This window comes from Anolis carolinensis, chromosome 3 (genome assembly GCF_035594765.1).
Source record: "Anolis carolinensis isolate JA03-04 chromosome 3, rAnoCar3.1.pri, whole genome shotgun sequence".
Lineage (NCBI taxonomy): Eukaryota > Metazoa > Chordata > Lepidosauria > Squamata > Dactyloidae > Anolis > Anolis carolinensis.
Window position 1 is genome coordinate 220,471,581 of NC_085843.1, and position 14,077 is coordinate 220,485,657.

Below are 14,077 nucleotides of genomic sequence, written 5' to 3' on the forward strand. Positions count from 1 at the left end.
AAAAAGCAGAAGAGCCATGCTGGATCAGATCAAAGGCACAGCTAGCATTTTGGTCACACAACAGGCAAGGGAAGCTCATGAGCAGGACGTGAGTACAAGAGAACTCTGACAACAAACTATTTGATCTGATATATCTGCAGGTCTGGATTATTGTGCATTAACAAGAATTGTTGTGATAAGAAGAGCATTAGGGAGCAAATACTGAGGCTGCAATTTTGTGCATGCTTACTTTGATCCCAATGAATACAGTGCAGCTTATCAAGTAACCAATTGGGCTACATGGTTTATATAGGAAATCTTTATGCAATGGCTAAAAGCCATGTCCACAAGAAGCATTACAGTGCAAGTACCTTTTGAGAGAATGAACACAGCTAGACCTAATCCATTATCCTGGTGGGTTATAGTAACTCAATCTCCCTACCCCTTGATGGGGGTGTGATACAGAAATATGTATGGAGCTGATGTGTATAGTTTCAATTTTAGTTGGGAATAATTTGTAGTTAATTTATGTGATCTCTCTCAGTAAAACTCTGAGCTGTGTGGTAAGGACAGCCCTTTAGGCTTGTACTAACCTTAGCTGCGATCAAAGATAACACTGGCATTCTCAACTACACTACAGGTATATACTAATATTATTTTTAATAGAACTAAAGTCTCTTTCAATTGCAGACTATAAAATAAACCTGCTCTTCCCTTCCTGTATTCTCACTGAACACAAAGATATGGTGGAGCCTCCTTCTTTGGAGGCTTATAAACAGAGGCCATCCAGGCCATCTATCGGGGGTACTTTGAATGCAATTTTCCTGCTTCCTGGCAGGGGGTTGGCCTGGATGGCCCACAAGGTCTCTTCCAACTCTATGGTTTATGATTCTATATCAGATGCCTTAATATAAGAACCTAAAGCTTTCATTGTGGGATCAGACCAAAGGTCTATCTCAGTGATTCCCAAAGTGGGCACTACCACCCCCTGGTGGGCGCTGCAGCGAGCAAGGGGGATGGTGATGGCACGTATTAGGACACAGGGGCGGGGCCAGGGGAGGGGTGTGGCTTCTTCCCAAGAGCCTGAAACAGGGCTGAGAATCTATACCTCTCCTGGGGCACTTGTTGGGACACAGAGGGCGGAGCTAGAGCCCAAGACAGGACTGAGGCTCTATACCTCTCCTGAGAGGCCTTTTAGGACTAAAGTGCGGGGCTAAGGGGCGGGGCCTCTTCCCAAGAGCCTCTGTATACCTCCCCTGAGGCGCTTGTTAGAACACGGGGGCGGGTATAGAGGTTCAGCCCCGTCAGGCACTTGGGAAGAGGCCCGCCCCCTTCTCTAGCCCCGCCCCTTGTGTCCTGGCAGGTGCCACAGGACAGGGATAGAAGCTCAGCCCTGCCTCAGAGCTTGTAACTCCACCCATCCCAGTCCTGGCCACCCATTTGTGGCCCCGCTCACCTCCCCCTCCCTGCCCTGCATCTTGGACTAGGGGAGAGGCTCAGCCCCGTCCTCTTGAGCAGGAGCCACGTCCATCCCTCTAAGCCATGCCCCCCTTTCCAGGGGGCGCTGAGTAATATTTTTTTTCTGGAAAGAGGGTGGTAGGCCAAATAAGTTTGGGAACCACTGGTCTATCTGGTCCAGCTTTCCATATCCTTACAGTGGGGGTGAAAACAACAATCCTCTCACAACTTTGTTCTCCATCCTATCATTCAATAGAGTGAGGCATCTGCCTCATGCAGCAAATTCTTGAGTATCACAGCTTCTTATTTTCAAAGAATAATGACATTTTTCCCTGCCATTATTTTTTTTTTACTATCAGTGACAAACTAACTTGGCCAGCCTGTGATATTTCTCATCCTCACTTCCTATTCTGCCTCTGTCAGCAAAATGTCTTGGCCCATCCCTGCTTATGCAATTCCATACATTTGTCTAGTCTCTAAAGCAAAACATAGCATCCAACTTTTTTCGAGCAATCTATATATATAAAAGAGTGATGGCATCAGGGCAGCGGACAAAACAACAAAACTACAGGCCCCCCAACCTCGAAATTTGACAACACAACCCATCATCCACGGCTCTAGGTTGATACAACAAAAAGAAAAGAAAAATAAAGTCCTAATTAGAGGGAGAGGAATAATTGTTTTTATCTAATTGCTGCCAGTTAGAAGGCTAAGCTCCGCCCACTTGGTCTCCTAGCAATCGACTCACCCCAGGGGACAGGCAGAGTTAGGCTTCACTTAGGCCTCTTCCACAGATTATCTAATTAATATCGCAAAAAACAACACTCTGAAAACAAGGGAATTCCAGACAGGAAACAATCCGGGCCAGCTAACACCTCCCAACAAAAAATTCACTCAGGGAGGAAATGTGATGACTCATGGGCCTTGTAGTCCTGCTCATGACATTGTAATGCCCGATGAAGAAGAAAACTTGGGTTTTTTACCTTCCCAGTCAGAACTGGAATCTTCTCAGCCAGATCTTTCCCAGGCAGATCTGGGAACCTTGCACCTGCAAGAAAGTTGTGTCCCAGAAGTATGTCAAACAAACCCTGAGCCTACATCTCCCGTGTTCTCTCGCCATGAGTTTTGTAAACAACAGAGGGGTTTGGAAGCAGCTTCGCGCAGGAGTGCTAGAATAGCAGCTAAGAATGTAGCCAATTAAGTCTGCTTTTCGTGAGAATCTTTAAGGAGTCAAACATCTGGTCTCAGAGTTTAGCTTTCGTTTCTGGTTCCCAGAGAACTGCTTCGGCGGGAAAGTTAGACTCTATATAGGTGTTTTACCCGCGAAGTAACTTCGCGGAGTCAATTCGTCAGCCTCCGGAGCGAGTTGTGTCTGGACAGCGCGCTCCGTTTCAAGCCTCGTTCCTGCTCAAGCCTTGTCCATGTTTCCAGCCTTCGCTCCTGTTTCCCAGCCTTTGTTTACCTACGGACCTTGCCTTGTTTCCCAGGACTAAACCTTGCCTTGTTTCACGGATTTTACCAAGTTATTCCACGGACCTTGTTCTTGTTCCTCGTTACCTTGTTCCACGATTCAAGCCTTGTTTCAAGTATCAAGTTATTTCCTAGCCTTGCTCAAGTTCATGGACTAAAGGACCTTGTCATCTCCCCTCACTTTGCCTGGCAAAGTGAGTGTTTCGGTTATTGGATTACAACTTTGGACCTTAATATTTCATATTGGACATTGTTTCCTTGGACTAATTTTGACCTTTCCTGAAAGGTCTGCTTCTGGACTAACTTTTACATTTGCTTTTATTAACTTTATATATTTCCTTAATAAAGATATTAGATAGAATCTGGCCTCTGCGTATGGTTATTGGTGCTCTGTAGCCTGGGTCGTGACAGGAAACAGCCAGGCTTTAAAGCTGCAAGGCCATCACATGCTAATCATAATCATAATTGCAGCATTCATACTAGCCTCCAACAGACAAAAAAAACAGGAATATTGTATATTCACAACCTTTAGGAAATAATATCCCCTGATGGCGCAGTGTGTTAAAGCGCTGAGCTGCTAAACTTCTGGACCGAAAGGTCGCAGGTTTGAATTGGGGGAGCGGAGAGAGCCCCCACTGTCAGCCCCAGCTTCTGCCAACCCTAAAGTTCAAAAACATGCAAATGAGAGTAGATGAATAGGCACCGCTCCAGCGGGAAGATAACAGCGCTCCACGCAGTCATGCCGGCCACATGACCTTGGAGGAGTCTACAGACAACGCCGGCTCTTCGGCTTAGAAATGGAGATGAGCACCAACCCCCACAGTCAGACATGACTGGACTTAACATCAGGAGAAACCTTTACCCTTTACCTTAACGACCACCAATACCTCAATACTTTATTTCCCAGACCACCAGACTTCGCCACAGCAACGCGTGGCCGAGTACAGCTAGTCCTTTAATAAAGTAATGTATTGCTACATTCTCAAGGATGAAGTACCATAGAACACATTCAGGCAACTAATGTTTAGACTCCATTCTAAATATCCTAAAGGCACCAGATTGTGTCTAATCTTGGAAGTTCAGCAAGTTCAGCCTTGTTAGTACTCAGATGGGAGACTGCCACGAAAGGCTGTGGGCTATATTTCAGAGGAAGGAATTGGCAAAACCATGTTTTGAGTATTTCTTGTCTAAGAAGACCCAATGAAAACTCTGAAATTGTCATAAGTCAACAGGTGACTTGAAAGCCCATTCAGTACTCTGTAGTATAAACAGTTTAAAAGATCTTAGCTATTTATTTTAATGCCATTAACACAGGAGTTCTCAACCTGTGAGTCCCCAGATGTTTTGGCCTACAACTCCCAGAAATCCCAGCCAGTTTACCAGCTGTTAGGATTTCTGGGGGTTGAAAGGCCAAATATAGGGCAGTGTAGAAGAAGCCTTAGAGCGACCAATATGCAACTAAAATCCCATTTTTTCAAATAGCAGCCTGTTCCCAGGCTGCAGGTAAAAATATGATATTTTGCTTTAAATCGGTAATCTAAAATAGTCTGTTTTGTTAGCCTTTTGTTATAAATAACCACTCAGATATATTCAAGAAATAGGTGACTCTGATGGATTTTTTTCTCTCTCTCAAAGGTCACCTCTTTGTTGATGAACGTGTTTTCCCCTAGTGCAGTGGTTCTCAACCTTTGGGTCCCCAGGTGTTTTGGCCTACAACTCCCAGAAATACCAGCCAGTTTACCAGCTGTTAGGATTTCTGGAGGCTAAAGGCCAAAACATCTGGGGACCCACAGATTTATGTAATGTTTGTATACTTTTAGGTTTTCAATTGTATTGCATTGATTTTATTGTAAGCCACTTTTGAATCTCTGTTGAAGAAAAAAAAGCGAGGCTAAATAAACATAACAATAATAATAAAAGTATCCATGCCTCAAAAAAAAAGTTGAAAAAGCAAACTTTGTGGCCACTTTATATAAGGGGGACTGTTTTACTACCACATTGTATACAATAGGACTTGAGCTTCTATGGAATTGGCATCCATGGAAGACACTGGAAGCCAACCCCAAAGAAGACCTACTGCACATACACAGAGACATTAAATTAAAGTATTTGAAGTGGTGCCACTTTTCAAGCTGTTGGTCCTCCATGTTTCCAAAGGTGCATTCACATTGTGGAACGAACACTATCGGACTGCCATGACTCAATGCTATGAAACCTGTGAAAGAGTTTCACATGGTCACTTTGCATCCCCCGCCCAAGAATGCTGGTGACTCGCTGAACTACAAATCCCATGATTCCACAGTACTGAATTATAGCAGTTGAAGTGATGTCAAACTGAACCAATTCCACAGTATAGATGCACCCTTGGCGTTGCATTCAAAAAAGGTGGGTTGATGTCCCTTAAATCAAAGTCTAACTTCTAATCAGGCCCCATCTACAAAGCAACAGAATATCCAGAAAATCTGCTTTGAACTGGATTATATAGCATTGTGGACTCAGGCTGGATCTACACTGCCCTAAATCCCAGGATCTGGTCCCAGATTATCTGTTTTGAATTGATTTATATATGAGGGTCCTTCCAGACAGGCCCTATATCCCAGGATTAGATCCCAGGTTTTCTGCTTTAAACTGGAGGCCTATTCCACAAAACTGTATAAAATTCCACATTATCTGCTTTGAACTGGGTTATATGGCAGTGTGGAACCCAGTTCAAAGCAAATAACGTGGATTATCTGCCTTGATATTCTAGTTATATGGCTGTGTGGAAGGGCCCTGAGTCTCCACTGCCACATAATCTGGCCTAAGCAGATAATCCAGGATCAGATCCTGGGATACAGGGCAGCGTAGCATGGGGCCTCAGATAATCCAGTTCAAAGCAGATGATGTGGATTATTTGCTGTGACAATCAGTATTACATGGCAGTGTAGAAGGGGGCTAGGGGCCCTTCCACACAGCCCTATATCCCAGAATATCAAGGCAAAATGTACCACATTATCTGAGTGTAGACTCAGATAACCCAGTTTAAAGCAGATATTGTGGGATTTTCTGCCTTAATATTATGGAATATAGATAGGGCTGTGTGGAAGGGCCCTAGGAAATGATGAACAAGTTCCATTCAGGGCCCTTCCACACAACCATATAGCCCAGAATATCATGGCAGAAAATCCCACAAATTCTGCTTTGAACTGGGTTGAGTCCACGCTTCCATATATTTCAGTTCAAAGCAGATAATGGGTGATTTTATTCAACTGTGTGGAAGGGGCCTCAGGGCCCTTCCACACAGCCATATAACCCCGAATATCAAGGCAGAAAATCCCACAAAATCTGCTTTGAACTGGGTTGAGTCCACGCTTCCATATATTCCAGTTCAAAGTAGATAATGGGGGATTTTATTCAACTGTGTGGAAGGGCCCTCTGTCAATAGGCAGAAATACGTTGCTAGTATCGGATATCATTGGGGGAGTGGGGCACACAGAAAGCCCCGGGGCCCTTCTTCTCCTCCGCAGGCCTTGCTGCGGCTTGGGAGTTCCTTCCCTCCGAGAGGGAGACCCCAATATGGAAGAGAAAGAGGGTGGCATGGGTGTCTCCCTCCTGCCCGAAGGAGAGGCCGCGTGGGGCTCCCGTTGTGGAAGGGACTCAGAAGCCTTTCCTCCAGGCCCGGCTCCGCCCCGAGCCTCCCCTCCCCTCCGTCTGCTGCTTACCCACCTCGAGCCACGCTTCCCTCGCTCCTCCTCGCCTCCAGAAAGGCCCCTCCGCTTTCCGCGAAGGTCTGCGGGCCTTCTCTGCGCGGCGTGTCTCCTCAGGCCAGGCCCCGGAGGAGGGAGGGAGGGAAGGAAGAGGGAGGCGGGCGTGCCTCGGCGACCAGGCCCAGAAGCGCCGGCTCCGTCCGTCCTCGCAACGCGCAAGCGCCTCCTCGCCCTCTTCCTGCGCGGCAGGGGCTCGAGCCACACACACACACACACACACAGAGGGCGGGAAGCCAGCGAGAGCTTTCTCCCTCGCTTTCTCTTTCTGTCTCGCTCAGGCCAGGCCTCCGTTCCTCCCCTGAGGCGAAAGGCCGCGAAACTTCGAGGCCCGTTATTCTGACGGGGGAGAGGTCCACAAGAAGCCATAGCCTGGCTGAGCACCTTTGAGGCTTCATTCCAATAATTTGGGTAGCCTAAGCTGCCCTAGGGCTTCAGGGACTCCCTCAGAAAGTACCCACTTCTTCCCCTCAGGGCGCCTCTAGGATCAGTGCACTTCCATACCTCTTTAGCTGCCATGGCTCGTTGCTATGGAATCCCAAGAGGTGTTTGCTGACACTGACAGGAAAACTAAAACCGCAAAGCCCCCCATTTTTTTTTTAAAAAAAATCAAAAAGTACTGGTACCTCACCAAAACTACAACTCCCATGGCTCTACATCACTCAAGGCCCCCATGGGCCGAATCCATCCCTTCATGTCATTTTTTGTGGCCCTCTATCCTTATTGTGTCAGAAGCGAATTGAGAATACAGTTATAATGTATAAGGTAAAGGTAAAGATTTCACCTGACGTTAAGTCCAGTCGTGTCTGACTCTGGGGGTTGGTGCTCATCTCCATTTCTAAGCCGAAGAGCCGGCGTTGTCCGTAGACACCTCCAAGGTCATGTGGCCGGCATGACTGCATGGAGCGCCATTATAATGTATAAAAATTCACAAAGTTGAAAACTTGGCATTATACTACAGTAGTCTTGCTTATCCAACATAAATGGGCCGGCAGAATGTTGGATAAGCGAAAATGTTGGATAATAAGGAGGGATTAAGGAAAAGCCTATTAAACGTCAAATTATATTATGGTTTTACAAATTACGCACCAAAACATTCATGCTCTACAGCAAATCGACAGAAAAAGCAATTCAATACAAGGTAACATTATGTAGCAATTTCTGTATTTACGAATTTAGCACCAAAACATTGCAATGTATTGAAAGCATTGACTACAAAAACATTGACTACTAAAAGGAAGACTGCGTTGGATAATACAGAACGTTGGATAAGTGAAGGTTGTATAAGCAAGACTCTACCATAAATTTCCTTTGAACAGAAGCTGGCCACTTGGAGTGCCTTTGGTGTCACTGTAAGAAGGTCCTCCATTGGAGGGCCAGGCTCAGACTGCATTGTAGTGTGTGGTCTGTGGTTTGCTCTTTCTCACACTCGCATGTTGTGGACTCCGCTTTGTAGCCCCGTTTCCTAAGGTTAGCTCTTCATCTCGTGGTGCCAGAGCGTAGTCTGTTCAGTGCCTTCCAAGTCACCTAATCTTCTGTTTGCCCGGGAGGGAGTCTCTCATTCAGAATCAGGCACTGATTGAGGTTCTGGGTTTTAGCCTGCCACTTTTGGACTCTCACTTGCTGAGCTGTTCCTGCAAGTATCTCTATAGATCTTAGAAAGCTGATTCTTTATTTAAGACGTTGGCATGCTGGCTGATATCCGTACAGAGGATAGGCCGGAGATGTCAATGCCTTGGTCCTTTCATTACTGGCTGCTACTTCGCGATGGATGTCAGGTGGTGCAATACCTGATGAACAGTACAATTTATTCAGCAGTGAAGGGCGGAGAGACCCTGTGATAATGCGGCATGTCTCATTAAAAGCCACATCCACTGTTTTAATGTGATGAGATGTATTCCACACTGTGTATTCAGCAGCCCGTCTGCCTCAGGGGAGCGTGCTTGATCCATCTATGTTTAACATTTACACAAATGACCAGCCACTGCCAGAAGAGATAGAGGGTTTCATCTATGCTGATGATCATACATCACCACTTATGCAGGGAGCGTTGAAATGGTTGAACAGAAGATTATCTGGAGAGCACTTGGCAGTGGCATGTTTATCCCTCTCTGAGCTTGGGGGAAGGTGGGCCGCTGCCTTCCCGGTGGCCAGAGAAGAGCCAAGGAGAGAAACATGCCACCGCTACTTGGCAACAGTGTGTTTGTGTCCATTTTCTGGCCCCAAGGGAGGCTGACCGCTTCCTTCCCGGGGCCCAGAAAAGCCAGGGAGACAAACACGCCACTGTGAAGCAGCATTGGTATGTTTTTTTCCCTGGAGACAGACCCGCCCCTTCCCTCTCTCTGCCCCAGCCCTGCCCTTCCGCCTTTCAGCCCCGACCCCACCCCTTCCGGCCCACAACCCTGTCTGTTCTGGCCCCATCCACACTCCCTCCCTGCCCAGCGCTTGCAACGGTGCTAGCAAGGTGGCCCCAGGGCAAAAAAGTTTGCCTATGCCTGCCCGAGACGGTTCAGATCCAGGTTATTTGGTTGATCACACCTGTCCGGGCCCTTCAGAATCTTCAGGAGAGGCCCTTCTCTCAGTCCCACCTTCATCTCAAACCCGGTTGGTGGGAACACAAGAATGGGCCTTCCTTCTTGATGTCTGCCCCTTGACTCTGGAACTCCCTTCTTCCCAGGGAAGCCAGAATGGCCCCCTCCCTTCTGTCCTTCCGGCGGATATGATGCCTGACTTTAAAATATCCTTAAAAAATCTCAGAGCCATTCCCATTATTCCCAATCTGCATGGCAGATCATTAAAAGCGATTCAGTAACATCTGGGGAGCCAAACAGTAAAAACTAAAGAGCACTGACCACTATATGTGTGTGTGTGTGTGTGTGTGTGTGTGTGTGTGTGTGTGTGTGTGTTTGTGTGTGTGTGTGTATCTGGCCCTCTATCCGCAAATTCTCCATCCATGGATTCAATGGCCCTTTGAAGGCAACCATAAGGCGGAAGTAGCCCTTGATGAAAATGACTTTCACAGCCCTGGACCGAGTCATGGCAGTTAAATTGTCAAGTTGCATTGATGCTACAGTATTGGCATACTCTCAATTTCTCAAGTGTCATAAGAGCCCTTCACAGATAGATAGGTGTTGTTTACCTATTTGTATTTCACAAAAGTGGACCTCAATAACCTAAAAATGAGAGCTGAAGTTTGATTTTGGAAGCTAAAGCTGGGTCAGCACTGGATAGTACTGGGATGGGAGGCCACCAATTAATACAAGATACTACTGCAGACTAAATTTCAGAAGAAGGAACGGGCAAAACCACTTCTGAGTGTTGCTTTCCTAAGAGGACTTTAGGAAACTTGTGGTGTTGCAACAACTTGACAATTGACATGAAGGCACTTGCCTCACAATTAGTAATTAGGCTGTCATTTTGTTATTAAGTTCCACCTAACCCAGCAGTTTAAATAATAAGTAAGCAAACACATGTGTATATTTGTTTGTTTGTTATATTTATATCCCACCCCATCCCCTCTCCAAATAATAGGATTCAAAGCCTCTCACAATTTAAAAGAGCTAAACAAGAACACACACAAAGGGAAGAGTACAATAGAATTTACCAGTTTACATTGTACACCTGAGTAAAAATGTAATTTCAGAAAAAAATTAAAACATCTTTAAAACAATTCAATTGGGGAAAGATATTTTGTTGTTGTGTGCTTTCAAGTCATTTCTGACCATTTGCAAGCCTATCCCAGCGTTTTCATGACAAATTATATCACTTCTTTCTCCCAGCACAGAATTCCAGGCATATGATAACAAGTTAAAATGCAACTATCAAGAAAAATGATTAGTTCAAAAGATTAAAAACAATTAAATTGCGGTTGTATTAATGCAAAGGTAAGACAGTTTAAATCATATGAAAAACATGTTTTGTTCTTAATATGTATGTATGTATTTATTTATTTATTCAAATAGTCAAACCTTTTTTGAAAGATGCATTTACATTATCCCATTAAAAGCTTCTATTCCTGGAAGTTAAGAACTACACTGGAGAATATAAGTCAGAAAATCTGGTATACCAAATTGCCCACAGGGTTTTTTTGATATTAAAAAAAACAAAGGTTGAAAATAATTTTAATGTGGTAGCATATTCTTAACCAAAAAGCTTTGAATTGGTTGATCAAACCGAACTGAAGTAAATATTTTAAACGGTATTAATACAGAGTAACATAAGCCATTACATTGACAAATTCATTTATTCATGTAACCCTTTTTTGTGCTACATTTTTTATCCTTTTTTCTGTTCTGCCTGAAAAAAATCTAGATAACTGTAAAACTTAGGTAAATCAATAGCTGTTCCTAAGCAATATTAATTCAGGGAGGAATTAGCAAAAAGTGTTTGAATTTAGCCCGAGAAAGGAGAGAGCACAGAGTACCTTTTTAACAGTTCAGCTCAGTGTTTCTCAAACTGTGCTCCTTCAAGTGTTTTGGACTTCAGCTCCCCGAAATCCCAGCCAGTAACCAGCTGATAGAAGTTATTTATTTATTTATTTATTTATTTATTTATTTATTTAAAACAGTTATATTCCTCCCTTCTCACCCTGAAGGGGACTCAGGGCAGAGCACAACATATATATGGCAAGCATTCCATGCCAGGACATAAAATAATGAATATACAGTACAAAAACATTAAACATTAAAAACATTAAAATATTAAAATCAGTTATATCTACTTTGTGGGAGCTGAAGTCTAAAACACCTGGAGGAGCACAGTTTGAGAAATCCTGGTCTAGCTTGATGTAATAGTTCTGCTGCTGGTAGAAAGGTATAATTATTTGTGGTCTAATATTTAATGTGTAATTTTAAACGATACTACAAATCACCAGCTCTACTTGCTCCAAATTTCAGGAGCACTGTTCCTGAAATTTCTCAGCTCTTGTGGAAGTGGAATACACAGTAAATGTGTAGAATCTGGCTACAAGCATCATGATGCCAGTTTAAACCTCCTGGGTGTAACTAGTGCAAATAAAAAGTGTTCCCTGTTTCTCCATTTAAAAATTAAATGTGTGTAAAAATGTTAGCACAGACCAGAAAATTGCACTTGCACAACTGTTTTCAGCACTGAAATCTGAACTTTATAGATGTTCACCAAAGTGTGAGAAAGGATATATAACACACAGCTGTGGTGAAAATAATCTGGAATTTGAGGATCAAAATTTACAAGAAAGAAATTAAATGGTAAAGAAGCTTGGTAGTTACAAAGAGAAAGAACTTGTTATACCAAAAGATGCCCAAGTCTTAAAATGGATGAATGCAATTGGGATTTTAATTACAACTGAGGTATGTTCTAAGACCATCAGCACATAGCAAAAATTAAACTGAGGCACCCCTCCATTTATTAATCAGTTGTATTCCATATTAAGCATAGTAGTACAATAGTATTTTGTTAGACTGCATCTCCCATCATTGATTTCTATTCGCTTTGCTCTCTAGAAGTGATAGGAATTGCAATCTGATGATTAATATCCAAAAGATCCTAAATAGGATGTTAAATATGAAGAGTGGAAACAAACCTTGCAGCTTTAAATTTAAAGCTTCTTAGTATAATTTTGTTTTATAGTAAATAATTTTGAATGTTGATTTAAGCAAGGCATGGAGAAACATCGACTTTAAAGTTCATTTGTTTGGAGTTTTATTCCACCTGTTTTCTCCTTTTTTCAGTTCTCTGAGTCATTGGGATAATATTTTCAAGTAGCTATGTCTTTGCTTGCAGACAGAGGGAACCAGACTCTTAATCTTATGGCACAAAATCAACAGTATAATTACTATCAGGCTACATGGAAGCGAATGGCAAATTGTATGATAAAACCTAATACTTAAAGGCTAGAAATAGTGGGTTTTAAATCAACTAAAACATTTTTACAGAATTATTAAATACATTATTATTACAACTATACAAAAGTTTTTGCAAAGTCTGCCATAACAGCAATACCTTCCTCTTTAGTTATATTGATACTGAATGATAGTAAAGAAACATAAAATGCTTGTGATTCATGCACAAAACAATAATCTGAAAAGCAAATTCTTTAAAATGTTATTCCTGTTATCTGAATTACCTTATGTACTCATATATAAGTCTAGAAATTTTAACCAAAAAATCAACATAAAAGGAGCCTAAGTCGACCCAGGTTTTTTGTTTATGTTTAACCAAAAATCAACATAAAAAACATGGGTTGACTTAGGCTCCTTCCACATTGCCCTTATATCCTAGGTCCTAGGATATGATCTCAGAATATCTGCTTATCCCAGGTTAACTGGAAGTGGAGACTCATATAATCCAGTTTAAAGCAGATAATCTGGGTTCAGATCTTGGGATATAGGGCAGTGTAGAAGGAGCACTAGTGTAAGTACTATAGCTGTTATCAAACAAAAGAACCATCCCCTTCTCTGAGTAGAGTGACAAAAAACAAAGCCATAGTCCATTCTGGGACAACCTAAAAGAAGCACCAATCTCCCTCGGCTCTCTCCACTTCTGGCCATTTTGAATGCCTATGTAGGGAAATATCAGTGGTGGCTGCTAAGGGTGGCTGCCCCCCTGAGATGTCACTAGTGCTTTCCCTGTCCACAGAAAAACCTTCAACTTAGCCATGGATCATATCAAAACCTATAATTCTGTCCCCAATATCTATCCAATTATACATAAGGTTATACATGAGTATATATGGTGCCTAAAATTATAAGAATCGTTTGTTGTCTCTTAACTTCAATCAAGTTGACTTTGATGTATGGTGACCCTATGAATGAGACACCACCAGGTCCCCCTACCATCAGCCACCCTGCTTAGGTTTTGTGGGCTCACTGTGGCTTCCTTGATTGAGTCTATTTATATGGAATGTAGTCTCCCTCTTTTTCTGCTGCCAACTACCTTACTAAACATTGCTGTGTTTTCCAGGTCTTCTCATAATATGACCAAAGTAAATCAGTCTCAATCTTGGCTTCTTCAGCGAGCTTGATTTGCTCTATAATACATTTTTTTGTCTTTTTAGCTTTCTGTGATATCTGTAGAGCTCTTCTCCAGCATCACATCTCAAATGAGCTGATTCTCTTCCTATTTGCTTTCTTCATTGTCTACTTTCACAACTATACATAGAAATGGAAATACAATGGCATGGACAATGCTAACTTTAATATTCAATGATATTTTAAATTTCAGATTCTTGTCCAGTTCTTTAATAGTTGCCTTGCCAGCCATCCCACTCTTCTTATTTCTTGACTCCAGTCTCCATTCTCATAACCAAGATATGGGAAACGATACTAACATCTCAGTACCGCACAGCTGCTTGTAACTTCCACCATTTTTGAGGTATCTGCTTGACGGTGTGACAATTTGGAGGAAAAATGTCAAAAGCAGAGGTGTATGGGCAGAGAGAGAGATGGGGA

General features: G+C 43.1%; 2 protein-coding genes across 9 annotated transcripts in view; one reads left to right on the top strand and one right to left on the bottom strand.

Annotated features, from left to right (window-relative positions):
• Nucleotides 1–6,823, bottom strand: part of herc4 (HECT and RLD domain containing E3 ubiquitin protein ligase 4) — a 48,652-nt gene extending 41,829 nt beyond the window's left edge. For 3 of the 8 annotated variants that reach the window (XR_010004624.1, XR_010004623.1, XR_010004622.1), the window contains exon 1: nt 6,613–6,822. The gene's annotated coding sequence lies outside the window, so the exon portion shown is untranslated. Of the gene's footprint in view, nt 1–6,612 lie in introns of all 8 variants that reach the window. The other 5 variants (XM_062976230.1, XM_016995280.2, XM_008115175.3 and 2 more) reach the window with 3 other exon arrangements.
• A 3,519-nt stretch (nt 6,824–10,342) lies between these two features.
• mypn (myopalladin) overlaps nt 10,343–14,077 on the top strand; it is a 97,196-nt gene continuing 93,461 nt past the window's right edge. The window contains exon 1 of the mRNA XM_008115176.3: nt 10,343–10,534. The gene's annotated coding sequence lies outside the window, so the exon portion shown is untranslated. The remainder of the gene's footprint in view (nt 10,535–14,077) is intronic.